This window comes from Melospiza georgiana, chromosome 6 (assembly GCF_028018845.1).
Source record: "Melospiza georgiana isolate bMelGeo1 chromosome 6, bMelGeo1.pri, whole genome shotgun sequence".
NCBI classification, from domain to species: Eukaryota; Metazoa; Chordata; class Aves; order Passeriformes; family Passerellidae; genus Melospiza; species Melospiza georgiana.
Window position 1 is genome coordinate 29,394,015 of NC_080435.1, and position 12,652 is coordinate 29,406,666.

General features: G+C 40.7%; 1 protein-coding gene across 5 annotated transcripts in view; it reads left to right on the forward strand.

The window, feature by feature from the left end:
- MPPED2 (metallophosphoesterase domain containing 2) overlaps positions 1–12,652 on the forward strand; it is a 121,223-nt gene that overhangs the window by 16,918 nt on the left and 91,653 nt on the right. The gene's annotated exons all lie outside the window — the stretch shown is intronic.

A 12,652-nucleotide genomic window follows, 5' to 3' on the forward strand; every position in this document is an offset into this window, starting at 1 on the left:
TTTTGGGGAAAATAATGTTCAGAATTAAAATTTGATGTCAGCCAGCATATTTAATATATAGGAACTTTGTCCTATTCTTGTGAAATGCAGTGATTAGTGACATCATTATTGCTTCCAGTGGGACAGGACCTGCCACTTAAAAATACCAGATTAAGCAGCTCCCTCACTTTTAAGCAATGATTTTTTTCAAGGACTTATTTTCTCTGGCTGTTAGCAGTGTGCATATAAGATTATGGTAATTTACAGATATTAAGGAAGAGGGAAATTTTGTCTTTGTGGTGTGTTTATTTTGTAAATTTAAAGTCATCCAGGCATTCACTTTTCCTCTTGGTGCAAAGCAGTGAATAAATTCAAACTAAATAAACACACAATCATATATGAAAAAAAATTATACATAACCTGGGTGTAATCTTTGAATTACTTGAAAATTTATATATATAATTGTTTTATTTTGATAATCTCTCTCTTGGCATTAGATTGATTTAAAAATGTAGAATGAAGGCTTTGTTTTCTTTGAGTGAGGACAGAAAGGAAATCCCTGGTCTCAAGGAGTTACAATGGTCTGAATTTGGGGGGGGATTTTGTCTTGTCTTCTGGCTCATTCATTTTAGATATCATTATTACAGAGCTTATTTTCCTCAAAAGAATCCTTGCATCCGGTCTAGATTGTCAAGAGAAAAATATTAATTGAGGTTGAAAATGAGTTTTGGATCACCTGGCTTCCTTGAGGGTCTGTTCATGCCATCACTTCATGCTGTCACTGCTTTCAGTGAGTACTCCTCTCAGCAGTTTTACAGATGTCATTCCAGGGCACGAGGAAACCTCTTGTGAATCACTCATTCAGTGGAGAGTTAAAAGGTATGGACTGAAACTCCTGGAGCCAGGAAGCTGGCAGAGGGGTTTTTTTTGTTATTAATTAGTTCAAATTAAATTATTAGTTCTTATTAATTAGTTCAAATGAAATGGGGTCCTGTAGAAGATTTGGAATACATGTGGCAATTTTCTGTATATTTGTATATATAAAGAGACAGTGCCTTTTCTTTGGGTCCAGACACTTATATAATAAAATACAGGAGGAATGAACTGGAGATGACCAATAAATGGAAGTAGAGAAATGTATAAATGATCTCAAATGCCCAGAAATAACTTGAGATAAGCTGTTGGCCTGAGGTGAAGCTCCTATCACACCTAGGACCTATATTTATTTATTTATTACGATTTTACTGTCTGCATATGGGTTTAAAGACTTTCCTGCCCTAGCATGAAGTGCAGCAGTGTGAGATATATATGTATATATGATATATATTGCTGTATTGGAATCTGTCTTTTGTTTCTTTGTATGTGTTTCATTATTTTCCTAACAAAAAAGGTTTTTTAGATTTGGAACTTCCAGACTTATGCCTTGTTGTTGTTTGCACGGAAGCACAGTCATGCTGACCAAGAGGATGTTTATAGAAATTAAAGAAGAATATTTTCTTGTGTTGTCTTGGTTTTTGTGGGGTTGTTTTTGTTTTTTTTTAAGGCACCAAATGGCCATCAGTGGGGTAGAATTTTTGTTTGTTTACTGTCTTATTAGATATGAGCTCTAAATGAAAAATCAAGCATCCTGCTAACTGTCCTCTGCATTCATACAGCACAGACAGTGCTGACAGGTGTGCTCAAAGAATTTAGGGATCTTTATTTTCTCCCTCTCTATTTTCAAAACAGAAAAAGGCAAAAATTTAAGAATTTAAATGTCAATTCTCTGATGGTATAACCAAAATAAAATATAACATATAATATAACATATAATATAACACATAACATAACACCAATATATTATAACACCAATATATTATAACACCAATATATTATAACACCAATACAATATAACACCAATATAATATAATATAATATAATATAATATAATATAATATAATATAATATAATATAATATAATATAATATAATATAATATAATATAATATAATATAATATAATATAATATAATATAATATAATATAATATAATATAATATAATATAATATAATATATGATAGGATATAATATATAATGTACATTATAATATATAATGTATGATATGATATGATATAATATGGTATGATATAATATGATAGTATAGTATATAACAGTATATTTTATAATATTATTTAATATATAATATTATAGATATAAAATATAATAAATAAACACATTATAATATTTATATAATAGAAGATACAAATAATATAATATATAATATAATATTAAATATAACATAATATACATAATTCAATGCAATATTTATATAATATAATATCCATATAATATAGTGTAATATGATATGATATAAATATATAAAAGTAATTTAAAAATAGATATAATAATATTCTGATTTTAGCAGCATCCCAAAAGCTGTAGAAGAAACATTTGAATGGAGCATGAAAAAGTTTCTTGAACTGCCTTAGTTTCCACTTAGTTTACTTGGACTGAGGACCTGAGGCAGTGCTGATCGAGAAGCCAGGCATATGGATGGCTCTGCCTCAGAGAACTATGGAAGAGAGAGTAAAATGTAGGCTGTCACAGGTGGGTGGAGTAGTGACCACACAGGGCACAGCAAAAACCTTTCCCTATTTGCGTTGCTGTCGTGGTGTTTGGTTTGTTAATTTAAGATTTCTTTAATTTTGAGGTTTTTTTAAACTAATGTGTTGATGAGTGTGGTGGGGTTTAGTGTTGGTTATTTACTTAGGTACTTATTTTTTGTTGTGAGGTAGGATGACAGGATTAGGAGAAAGGTAAAGTAGGCTTAACATTTTAAAAGGGGATAAAGAAAAGTTTATTAGATGACCAATAAATGGAAGTAGAGAAATGTATAAATGATCTCAAATACCCAGAAATAACCTGACATAAGCTGTTGATAACTGAAAGAAGAAAAAGGAGTAAGAATCACAACAAATTTTCAGAATACTTCTCTTTGCAACTTTTTTTTTACTGATAATGTAAAGAAACAAACCCTAAAATTTATAGGTAGTTTACTACATTTAAAATAGTCTTTTTTTTTTTTTTTTTTAGTTTACTTATGGAGAGAAATCTCTCTTGCTAACGTTATGGAGATTTCTCTACACGATGAAAAAAAAATATTTTGTGGTTCTTTTAGGAAAACAGTGGCTGCTGGGGGAAATTGGTTATTGTGAAGTTTTCCACAATACGCTGCTGCCTGTGTGTTTGAGACGCAGTGCAGGGCTGCTCTCGTGTTTTCTCAGGGGAGCCTTGTGCCAATTTGGGTGTGCCCAATTGACCTGGCAGCTCCATCAGCTCGGGAGGGCAGGGGGATAAAAGCCACCTTCATTAACCCTGAGCATCTCCTGCTCCTTGGCAAAGGTGGGCTGGCTAATCACAGCAAAGGCCTGAAGCTGAGTGCAGACGTTCCAGGAGGGATTTCCCCCACTGTGAGCTGGCACAGGGAGGGGACAGCAGTGCACGTGTGCAATTTAAATAGCTCTGGGTTCTGCAGCATAAATATGCACCGGATGCAGGGCAGGGATGAAAAAAAACCCCAGCACATTCTCTCAGGATGCTGTTAGGGCCAAGCAGCATCTCATTAGGGACAACTTCAAAGATCAGTTCCTCATGTCCATAAAAACAAGTGTAAATTATCTTCTGTGAGCCTGCTGTTAGCAGTTGCACTGTTACATTATGCATGTAGCCTAGACTGCACATGCTATCAACAAACTGCAATGGGTTTCATTAGGGTTTCATCTTTATGCAAGGCTGTTTATTAACTTTGCTGTTTATTTGTTGTACTTTTGGCTAATGCAGTATTTGACTTAAAATTTAGCTGTTAGTGTGACACAGTGCCTGGAAAGGTCTTTGAGGGTTCCACAGTGCCTGTGATTTCCTAGAGGAATGACATACAGGCAATTATTCCCTCTATTGACAGCTTCTCTTGCTCTCTCATTCTTCTGCTTCCTGCCCCCAGTGAGAGGGTGCCTGATCCTGACCCCTCTTGGAATGAAACTTGAGGGAGCTTTCAGTGATGAAATTTTTGGAATTTCATTCTTGGAATGAAACTTGAGGGAGCTTTCAGTGAGGAAATTCTTGGATTTTCATTCTTGGAATGAAATTTGAGGGAGCTTTCAGTGATGCTGCCTCTGCAGCACCTGACTTAAATGTTTATGGAAATGGTAAAGAGGGCAGAACTTCAGTGCTGTGTGCTCTCACTGCCCCATCACACACATTTGAAAGGCCAGCTGGGGAAATGTTTTCAAGTGGTGAAATGCAGCTTCTGTGCACGTAAGTTTTGTGACAATTTCCTATTGGATCAAGATTTTTGAGATTGTGTTCATTGTCCTTGCAGAAACAGCAAGACGCCACGGAATATTCTCCCGAACTCTAGTGCTAAAAAAAGAAAAAAAACAATATTTTTGTATTTTTCTTTTCCTGTGGTACTTTTGCCTTTTTTGCCTTTCACTTGCACACCTAGTCAAGGCTAGGGTGTGATGCTGAACTCTGGGCTAGCAATCTGATCTGCACAGTGACTCCACCAAAATCTGCACCTTGGGGCTTGCCTTTGAGTTCTCCTGTGTCATCCAGCATGGCTTGAGTGCTTCCAGCCACTGTTTTTGCACTCACAATGCCAAGAGGTGTGTGCAGAGAGGTTTTATGAGGTCTCTTTTGCCCTGCTTGTTTGGGGGTGGTGGTGCTGTTAGCTGGAGGAGCCCACGTGCCTCTATTGCACAGCAAAGTTGGGAATTCAGAGGAATCCCTGGAGTTTGGTGCCCAGTTCAGCTCTCCAGCCCTGGTCACCATCTGTGCCTGTGCTGGGGGCACAGGGGACTGGGAGCTGCAGGGCTTGGCCCTGTTGGTGGAAGGTGAGGTTATTGATCTGTATCCCTGCACAGATTAGGGATTCCCCGTGTTTAATGTGTGCCAGGGGATTTGCGAAGGTGCTTCCTTCATGAGACACAGCTATGAAATGGCTGGGTTGGGCTGTCCTGTGGTTGTGGTGCTCCAAAGGTGCTTCCTTCATGAGATCCAGCTATGAAGTGGCTGGGTTGTGTTGTCCTGTTGTGTTATGGTGCTCCAAAGGTGCTTCCTTCATGAGACACACCTCTGAAGCTGCTGTTTTGTGCTGTCCTGTGGTTGTCAGCTGCTTTAGAGTTCACCCACACTTCTCTGTGTGGGTGAAGCCCAAGGGTGGAATGAACCCACACGAGACTTCCGTGTGATTTCCCAGCAGGACATGAAGAATTTCCCAACCTTGCTCAAGGTTATCTCCTTTAACATGAGATGATTTCTGTGTCCTGAAGGGCCTGGGTGCACCTGTGGGGGGATCAGTGAGAGTCTGAGTTTCTGCAGTGCATTTGGAGTGTGCAGAGCGCTGAGCTGTGTTGCCATAGTGGTGATTGATGGTGCAGGGGTTGGTGCAGGAATGCAGAAGTGCATTTTGCACTGTGGGGCAGTGTCTGCAGAGGCCAGGAGGGCTCTGTGTTTGTCTCAAACACCCATGGTCGGGTGGCTGTGCAGCCCACCAAGGGTTGTTGGTAATAACACACTGTGAGAAGGAGCAAGAGTGGCTGGAGACAGGGGCTGTGTGGAGATAGGCAGCACTTTTCTGGGACAAACACCTTCATTCTAGTGCCTGGAGATAAACACAACACAAATGAGATTCAGAATGGGCTGTAGGGGGGAACAGGACCACCAGACACCCCTGCAGCCCATTGCCGGAAAGGTCTGAAAGAGCAGACTGTGCATGATAAACTAACTTGCATAGAAAGTGAAAGACTTGTCTCTGGGATGAAAAAAAAAATCTACAGAGATCTATAATCCAAATAAATCTCTAATTTATATAATCTATAAGATTAAACCCCCCACAAAGCCCCACAGGTGCTCTGGAGCTGGGCTGAGGCCTTGGTGGAGCTGTGGCCATGGTTGTGGGATCATATCCACAGGAAAATGGACATGTCCTGGATGAACCAGCCTGACCCTCTGGAACTAAAGAACCAGGTCATTTTCATGGATAAAAAAGCTGATGCTGTGAGAAGAAAGAAGCAGCAGGAAAGCTGTTAACAGACAGAAGGGTGTCAACCCCAGTAAAATGACACAGCATCTATCAGATTAATAAAAACATGCTTTCTTGCCTCGTGGACAAAGCAGAGCTACCAACCAAAAAATGCATGACAAGGTAAGAAGTAATTATAAACAACGTTTAGAAGCACAATGAACAGCTTTTGCTTGATTGCCATTGAATCTGCAGATTCCTTTGTCTCCTCTCCTCACATGGTGCCACTGCAGGTGGAATGAATGGGGCCTTGGGCAGGATGGGATGTCTTCCACCCTTGGAAACCCCAAATCTCCATTTAGAACTTCTACCAGGGCAGTTAATCTGAGCAGAGATGCCCTTCAGTGCAGCTGGGGTACTTGTGATGTTAATAATGTCAATAGATCTGCCCAGGAATGGCACAGATTGTGCCGGTAAAGCTTGTGGGCTTGTGGGCTTGGTAGGAAGCAGCTTGATGGAGGCAAAAGTCTTGCTACTTCCTAGGTTTAGGGTTTTTGTTTTGTTCCATTTTTTTTTTTTACTATTATAAAAACTTTGAAAAACTTATTTTCTCTAAGAAGCATCAAATTCTGATGCAGAGTTGTCTGAATTGTAACAGAATTAAAAAATACCAGCTCCTTCCCTTTGGAAAAGTTGCTGCTGCTTCATCTGTGTTTTAAAGGAGCCAAAATGCCTCCTTTATTTTCTTTTTAACAGAGAAGAATTTGACTGAGGAATCCAAACACCCCCATGCTGTATATTTGTTATTTATTTTCACATGTGTCTGTGTTCATGTACATACAACTGGTGCCCAGAGATGAATGTTTGCATGCACTGAGAGCTTTGCTTGTTTTTTTTTTTTTGGAAGCCTGCTTCCTATCTGCATTCTCTTGAGCTGGATTTTAAAGCCCTTAAACCCCCAGCAGGGCTTGTTATCTTGCTGAGGAGTGATCAGTCTGATCAGAAGTTCAAGACTGTGTTGGGAGGAAGCCTTCACTTAACATCATTGTTTAGGTCTGGCTCCCTGTCTGCCCCTGGCAGACAGTGTTTGAGCAGATAAGATAAGAAGTGGCGGTGATAGCCATGCTGCAGGGTTACTGGAAGGGCACAAAACAGCCTGGCCAGGGGGCTTGGGAGGTCTGATCCTTGCTTGTAGTGGGTGATTGAGATGTTCTTCTCACGGGGCTGGCAGTTAATGTGGCATTCCTGTCGCCCTGTCCCTCGGGAAAAATGGGGTGGTTGCAGGAAAACAAAGAAAAAGCAGAGCCTGTGAAACTGGGCAGAGAATCATTTGGTTTTTCATGGTCACTTGGTGCTTTTACTGCTTCAGGAGCTACATGAGACCATGTGAGGATACAGTTTTGGCCAAGGAAGATATAAAAAGAGTGGAGTGACAGAAAAGCTTGGATGGTCAGGGCTGAGATGGTGTGTGACGGTGTTCACAGGGGTTTTTGGTTGAGGGAGGAGACGAGGATCTGACTCCATGTTTCAGAAGGCTGATTTATTATTTTATGATATATATTATATTAAAACTGTACTAAAGAGAAGAAAGGATTTCATCAGAAGGCTAGCTAAGAATAGAAAAAGAAAGAAGAATAACAAAAGCTTGTGTCTCGGGCTCTCTGTCCGAGCCAGCTGGGCTGTGATTGGCCATTAATTACAAATATCTGACATGGGCCAATCACAGATGCTCCTGTTGCATTCCACAGCAGCAGATAAACAATATTTACATTTTTTCCTGAGGCCTCTCAGCTTCTCAGGAGGAAACATCCTAAAGAAAGGATTTTTCAGAAAATGTGTCTGCAACAATGATGTGAGTGGAAGGTGGGAAGAAGGTTCTGAAATACAGCCCCTTAGAACAATTAGGAAACTGCAGCCAGGACTCTTATTATGTTTTATATATTTAAAAGATTTGCTTTACTTTCTTTCTTCCTTAATTTGTTTTATTTGCTTTAACTTGCCTGCTCAGGAGGCCGTTTCCCACCCAAGCCTAACACCATCTCTGGCAGAGTCACCTGCAAGTTGAACATGCAGAGCAAGACCAGACTGTGCCTACAGATAGAGAAAACCCTCATTAGATCAAGGACCTCCTCATTTTTGCCTTCAGAGGAAAAAAACACCACCCCACATAACACCTGGGCGAATGGCTGTGCGGATGCAGTGTGCACATGCCTGCTCTTGGGAGGATGTGAGCTCCAGGTGTGGGTTCTGGCTTAGGGGCAGAAGAAGAAGAAGGAAAAGTGGCTTTTACCTGTGAATGGAATGGGTGTTAAAGGCATTTAACCCTTGATAGGCTTCCTGATGTATTATCTCCCCTGAGGGAGAGCTTGCTCAGACACTCATAAAACAGAGACACACACTCAGAATGATCAGGGAAAATCCAGGGCACAGCAGGTCCTCAAAGTGGTTAACACTTGGGTCTGTTTTGCTTAGCAGTGTGAAAAATGACAGCAGGGTTTGTGTTCAGCAGCACTTGCTCCTGGCTGTGAAAGTGGCTGTGCACTGTCTTAGCCCCAGAGAGCAGCTCTGACACCTGGCACACTGGTGGCAGTGGAGTCCCAGGGCTGAATTCCCTTTGTCCCACACTCCCTCCACACGTTCCCATCGGGCTGGGACTGGAATTCCGTGTTTGCTTGGACTGGAATCCCATTTTTGCTTGGACTGGAATTCCATTTTTGCTTGGACTGGAGTGGAATTCCGTTTCTGCCACCAGGCTGGGAACTGAAGAAGCGGGTGGCACACGGCACGAGCCGCCTTGTTAAATCCCTGTGAGGTTCGGTTCCCTCCAGACAGCTGGGCCCAGCCAAGCCCTGCTCCCTGCTGATGGCTTGGTGCACACACCTGGCAGGCTGCCCCAAGCTGTGGCTCAAAGGCAAGTCTGTAATTCAGGCTGTTCTCTGGGGCTGCTTGCTTAGCAAAGGTCAAGGGCAGAGCCATTGACTGCTCGTGTTTGCTGGGAGGGGTGCAAGCGTGGCTTGTGAGGACAGGTATGGTGACACAGTGATCTAAGTGAAGTGATTTTGCTGTTTTTGCAGAAAATCTGCACCTGTGCTTGTTAAACTGAGTTGTATTTGATGCTCTCTGTAAAGCTCTCAAGCCACAGTAACAGCAAAGTGTTGCTTTGGTGAGGAAGGGTCTTTGGGGAGATTGGTGACGTTTCAGACAGGAAAATGTCATTTGTGTGGGTGAGATGAGCTCAGCTCTTTGGAGCCGCATGGGGTTCTCTTCATCACTTGGAGGTGATTGTTATTGTAAAAAATCTGTCATGTTATTTGACAAGGAGAGGGATAGATGTGGTTCTTGTTGCTGTAGGTAACAACAGTGGGGAAAAGCAAGTGCTGGAGATCTGAGGCAAAAGGAGTGGAAAAGCCTCTGAGCATGTCACCTTTCATTTTCTACAGCAACATGCAGGCAAAGCATGTTGAGGAAAGATTTAGAGCTGAGTTGATTTTCCAGGGGGTGGAGAGACCAGAGCATTTCAATTCTAGAATGACATGGTTTTGGCATTTAAGAGTATAGTTAGTCTCAAATCTTCACAATCTGCAGAAGATGAAGGATCTCAGGATTTCTTAGGCTGGACTAAACCAGTAGAGTAGAACTAGATGGAATAATGAATTGCAGGAGGGATTTCTGGAGCAGACTGGAGTATCTTGCCAGTTTTACCCTTAAGGGCTGTATTAATTGTGAAACAGTCCCTAAGCCTGCTCTTCATTGCCAAAGCGTTTGGAGGGAGGAAGGAGGAGAAAGGTTGCAGGAAATTACTCATTTCAGTCACAGAACTGAGACTCCTAACTGCTAATTTTGTGTAATGTAGGTGACTGTGAGAGTATTGATGCGAGCAGAGTGGTTTCACCCAGCTCACATTCCTGTCCCGTTATGGCCACTGTGAACTTTGCCTTTATTGACTGCAGCAAGCCCCAGCACAGGCTGCCCTGGTGCTGGGCAAATGGGGATTTCCCTGGCACTGCCAGAGTGCAGAAATGTGCAGAAAAATTACAGCCCAGTGCATCCAGATGGAAAGAAATGGTTAAGACAGCTGTTCCCAGGCTTTAAGTTCCATGCTTTTTCAAGGTTTTTTTTTTTTCTCTTTTTGTCTCCTTAAGCAACTTAGTGAATTAGCTTATTTCCCTAAAAACTATCCTAATAGTTTTCTCCTTAAAAACTACCATAATTTCCTTAAAAGCTATCTGTATCTTTTACAGAATGTTCAGTAATGATTTTTTGCTGCAAGCTCATAGAAACATTCTTTTTCTTTTGTTTTCCTTCCCCATAATCTTGCAGAGCTGTGGAATTCTGTTGTAATCTGTCCCTGGAAGGTACCTTTTCCTGCTCCTTAATGGATAAAATCAAAAGAACTGGGATTTCCTTTACATTTACTGATAAATATGACTGTGGATGGGTAGGTGGGTGCAATTTTACACGTATTCTTAGTCAAAGCAAAAGTGGTTTTGATTGTTAAAAACTGAAAACAACACACCCAAATTAGTATAGCTGAGTGCCCTGATATTCCATCTATTTGTGTGTTTTGGTTTTGTCAGTGTCAGTTTTATTGTTAATTGTCAAGAAGCTGAAGCTTTTCTGCAGTTTCTATTATTGGACTGCCCATTAAAAACATATAATTTTCTTCTCCTTTTAAGTACTAAGAGGAGTATGAGGCTGGAAATCAATGCTGTGTGTCCATATAGGGGAACTGATTCAAGACAGTTCCTACAGAAAAAGGCTGTTCTGCAGCTGTTACTCGAAAATTCCTCTTGCTGTGGACAGTGATATTCTCTAGGAAAAGTGCTTCAGCTAAATCAGAAAACAGGCCTGTGCCTAATAAATGCATTCCCTGGGGAGCCATATAGGGAAAGCAATGGTACTCTTAATTCACACAGCCTGCCTGACTTCAGAGTAACTGCCTGTTTTCAAGCTTTGAGAAACCAGAAGATAAATAAAAACTGGAAAAGACTCTTGTATATAAAATAGGTCTGCAGTTTTGGGGTGGTTTTTTTTTAGTGGTGTTTTGTTTTGTTGGGGAAGACACTGGTTTGGGGGTCTTTTTGTTAGTTTTGTTGTTTTTTGGGGTTTTTTTACCTCATGTCATATGGGTTCTGGGGTATCTTTAGCTCATTTATGACAGATGTGGTGGAATTAATCTCTGTGAGTGTCCGTGTGTGAGCTTAAAGGCTGCACAATTCAGTTTATGCCTCCCCAGCACCCACCACCACAGAATGCATTTCACCCACCTTGGTTATTCCCATCTAAATGGGAAATGCTGCTTTCTATTTGTTCTGCTGCAGATAGGATGTTTTGTGATTCTTGCATGTCTAATTGCACTGGCTGAAGTAATGAAATTCCCTCTTTTGTTTTGGAGCATAATCAGTGAGATTGCATTCGCATTGCTTATAAAATGAATCACGTAAGTGAAATTGCATTGCCCACATCTCATTTTGGATCGTCAAACGTTATGTGCTGCAGCTTGTTTTCCTCCTTCCCAGGGCTTCTCCTTGTGATGTTCCTTCCCTAAATCTCAAAATGCGACTGTTTGCCTTTTGTACTTGACACAGGAATTACTTTCTGCAGTTTGCTCCTGCATCTGTCGTGCCAGCTAAAATCCTGGTAATGCTCAGCACAAGGGTTGGGAAGCAGCAAGTTTTCAAAGCTTTCAAGAGCAGCATTGAAAGCAATATTCTGTTGCATATTCAGCATTATTCATTTGGTCTGTGCAATTAGCAGCAGCCTCTGAGTCATAGGTGGCAATGCCTTCCTACCCTTCACAGATGGAAGCTGGATGTTGAGGTTGCAGCTCGTTTGGCTTTGGAATTTTCTTGTAGGAAACGCTGAAATCAAAATTATTCTGTTGTTCTTCCCCCTTTTCTCCTGCCTTTGTTGCTGGCACAGAGGCAAAAGTAAATGTGTTTTTAAATTGAGTTTTCTAAAAGTATCCCTGAGGTAAATTTCTATCTTGACTATAATTCATTCTTGGATTTATTTGATTTTTGGGGATACATCTTTGGAAATGAACGGTTTAATGCAATAAGAATAATTGCTTACTGCAGGAGCCAGTAACAGTTCTGATAAATATGAATGTCCTAGATACTCCCACTGAGGACTTTGAAGTCATTAATTTTTATTATAGAAGTATAAGCAAAACACAAATGTTCTGAGATAACCTGTGGCACTGTGGCTGCCCACAAACACTCTGCTTATTAACTACATTATTGATAAAACCTCCTGATCCTGTATGCAGCACTGCTTCTCATAATATTGTTTAAACGTGATGTGTGTCAAATAAATGCCACAGTCAAGTTAAAGTGATGGCACAACTGAAACAGTCAGTGCTGCTTTTCATCCATGAGATATTTTGTATTTTCCATGAGAAGATGGTGGTCTGGATTTCAGCAGCCTCTGTCACATAGAAATACTCATGGAAAATAAATGAGAGCACCAAATAATAAGAGAGATTTGAAAAAAAAATAAAAAGGGGGAGAAAGCAAATCAGAATGAATTGTGCATTTCCAAGGAGGATCTCCAGCTGGAGTTGCCTTTGTGCAGCTTTCTGCTAGTGAAAACATGAGATTTTTTTTCTGTCCCACAGCTTTATCCACCAAGCTTTTTCTCACTTGAGCTAATGTTTGCATCTTGAATTATT